Consider the following 3,541-nt stretch of genomic DNA (forward strand, 5'->3'; position numbering starts at 1 on the left):
ACGTAAGCTTCCATCAACGGACTCTGATAATTCTTGTTCACTTGGTGGACGACAAGCTGTGAGTCACCCCTGACAATGAGCTTCTTGATCCCAAGGTCTGCTGCGAGCCTAAGACCGGCAAGCAAACCTTCATACTCTGCGGTATTGTTCGTTGCTTGCTCCTTGGGAAAGTGCATCTGGACTACGTACTTGAGGTGCTCTCCGGTGGGTGCAACAAGTAGTACGCCTGCACCGGCGCCTTGCAGCGAGAAGGCACCATCAAAGTACATCAGCCACTCTTTGCTTGCTTCCTTGACGGGGATGCTCGTTTCTGGAATTTCTTCATCTTGAGTTGGCATCCACTCTGCTATGAACTCTGCCAATACTCTGCTTTGGATAGTTGAAGTGCTCTCAAACTTGAGGCCAAAGCTTGACAGTTCCAGTGCCCACTCGACAACTCTGCCTGTTACTTCTGGATTTTGCATATCCTCTTCAGCGGAAAACGAGTGACGACTGTGATCTCATGTGCTTGGAAGTAATGGCGCAGCTTTCTCGAGGCCATGAGAAGGCCGAAAAGCAATTTCTGCACACCAGAGTACCTTGACCTAGCCCCTGCAGAAGGGAACTGACAAAGTAGACTGGGCGCTGCACCATTCTTTTCTGCATCTTCTCACGCGCCTGCGCAGATCCATCTTTGTCAGGACCAGAGCTTGCCGGTGAAGTCCCCTGCTTGTCGCTGGATGCACCTACCGTGGTTGCTGGCTCATCATCCGCCTCCCTCTCCGCTACTAACGCAGCACTAACCACTTGATTGGTTGCCGATATATATAGCAGCAACTTCTCTTGTGGCTTAGGTGCGACAAGTGTTGGAGTGGAGGACAGGTATCTCTTTAAGTCCTGCAGAGCGGCCTCCGCTTCCGGAGTCCATTTCATTGGACCTGCCTTTTTCAATATTTTAAAAAATCGCAGGGCGCACTCAGTAGACCTAGAGATAAACCTGCTGAGAGCAGCTACGCAACCGGCAAGTCTTCGTACATCCTTGACGCGCTTTGGTGCTTCAATCTGCTCAATGGCCTTGATCTTGTCGGGATTGGCTTCGATTTCCCACTGAGACACGAAGAACCCGAGAAGCTTTCCGGAGGGGACTCCAAACACACACTTCTCAGGGTTAAGCTTGAGGTTGATCTTGCACAGATTTGCAAAGGTTTCGTCTAAATCTTGAATCAGAGTCGCCTTGTCCTTGCTCTTGACCACTATGTCATCCATGTAGGCTTCCACATTTCTGTGTATTTGTGGCTCAAAAGCGTCATGGACTACCCTTGCAAATGTTGAACCAGCATTCTTTAAACCGAAAGGCATCCGTACGAAACAGTATGTGCCACATGGGGTGATGAATGCGGTCTTCTCCTCATCCTCTTCTGCCATGAAGATCTGATGGTATCCTGAGTATGCATCAAGAAATGAAAGCAAGTCACATCCGGCCGTGGAGTCAACAATCTGGTCGAGAGTGGCACTGATGGTGAAGGTACCACCAGTGCCATCCTCCTTGGCGGACACCTTCTTGGTCTCTAGTAGAGCTACCATTGTCTTCTTACACTTGCCGGTGGAGCTCGATGGTGCACCCTCGACGGTAGCGCAGCACTTCAAAGAGGTGCACTTGCCGGAGTGGGCATCAGAACTCTTGCCGGACTTGGTCTTTTTCTTCGCCCCGGGAGCTTCAATGGCAAGCGACTTGCGACCTGTTGTGGCTGCTGCTTCCCGGTAGATCTTGTCGGCGCAGATAAGAGCATCCTTCTTGTCGCCAGAGATAGAGATGACACTTATTGGGCCGGGCATCTTCAGCATGTTGTATGCATAGTGAGAGGCTGCCATGAATTTGGCGAGTGCTGGACGGCCGAGTATCCCATTGTAAGGCAATGGAAAGTCAGCAACGTCAAAAGTGACCCTCTCAGTCCTGAAGTTCAACTCGCTGCCAAATGTCACCGGCAACGTGATCTTTCCCTTCGGCTTGCTCCTTCCCGGATTGATTCCTTGGAATGTGCCGGTCTCTTCGAGCTCGCCATCAGGGATCTAGAGTTTCTGGAGTACCGCGGAGGAGATCAGGTTCAAGCCGGCCCCACCGTCAACTAGCATCTTAGTGACCTTGAGGTTGCGGATAGTTGGTGAAACCAACATCGGCAAGCACCCAACCGCAGTTATGCGATCAGGGTGGTCCTCAATATCAAAGATGATAGGCGTGCTGGACCATTTCAGAGGCTTGGGTGATTCAACGGGTGGTTCTGCCGCATTGACTTCCCGCACCCACTGCTTGAGCTGGCATCGTGAAGTATGCAGAGAAGCACCGCCATCAACGCACATGACCTCTGCGGCTTTCTGGAACTCCTGCTCATCGGTCTCGTCATCATCCATATCTTCATCGTCGTCGTCCTCTTCATCCTTGTCACGGCCGCGGGGAGGTCTGTCTCCTTGCCGCTGCTTGGCCTTGTCGCGGCGTCCTCCTCGGCCGGGGCGTTTCTTGCCGGCTCCTCCAGCACCTTCCTGGGCTTTCTCCTTGTCGCGTCGCTCGTATTCAGCCTTTTGCTGCTCGACAAGCTGCTCGACCTTCTTGCAGCTTTGGAGGTTATGGCCCTTGGTGCGGTGGATCTTGCAGTACTGCTTGTTGGTGCCGTCCTGCTTGTCGGCAACCGCCACAGCCTGGTAGTTGGTGCCTGCGGCAATCTCCTTGTCAGAGCTACCAGCTTTGGCTTTCTTGGCGCCACCTCCGTTGCCGGACTGCTCAACGACTAGCACATCTTTACCTTTCTTCTTTCTGTTGTTCCACCGCCGGTTTTTCTTTGCCGGGGCAGCATCGTCACTATCAGATCCTCCTGCTTGTGTATTCTCTCCGAGGAGTTTCCTCCCTTCCTCAGCACGTGCACACTTGTCGGCCAGGGCATATAGCTCACTGCCGTCTCTGATCTTGCACATCGCCATCTCCTCCCGCATCCTGCGGTTTCGCACGTTCTGATGGAACGCGCTGATTACCGCGGCAGGGTGGACATCTGGGATGTTGTGCTGTACGCGGCTGAATCTCTGAATGTACTTGCGTAGGGGCTCTCCTTCCTTCTGGGCGAGCAGATGAAGGTCGCTCTCTTGGCCATGAGGCTTGTGGCCGCCTGTAAAGGCGCTGACAAACTGATGGCATAGGTCTGCCCAGGAGGATATGGAGTTGTCCGGCAAGTGCATGAACCAGGATCTGACATTGGGCTTGAGCACCAGCGGGAAGTAGTTGGCCAGGATCTTGTCGTCCCGCCCCCCGGCAGCTTGCACCGCGATGGTGTAGATGCTGAGGAACTCCGACGGATGCGACTTGCCGTCGTACTTCTCTGGTACGTCTGGCTTGAAATTCTTCGTGCTGGGCCACTAGACTTGCCGCAGCTCACGAGTGAACGCAGGGCAACCTACCGCGTACGGCAAGTCACCTGGTTCCCCTGGTGCATGCATGTCTACAGAGGGCCCAGCGCGCTGGTCCGATTGACGCCACACTTCTCTTCGGTGCTCGGTGCGAGTACGAGCGTCTTCT

The sequence above is a fragment of the Triticum aestivum genome, chromosome 5B (assembly GCF_018294505.1).
Source record: "Triticum aestivum cultivar Chinese Spring chromosome 5B, IWGSC CS RefSeq v2.1, whole genome shotgun sequence".
Classification (NCBI taxonomy): domain Eukaryota; kingdom Viridiplantae; phylum Streptophyta; class Magnoliopsida; order Poales; family Poaceae; genus Triticum; species Triticum aestivum.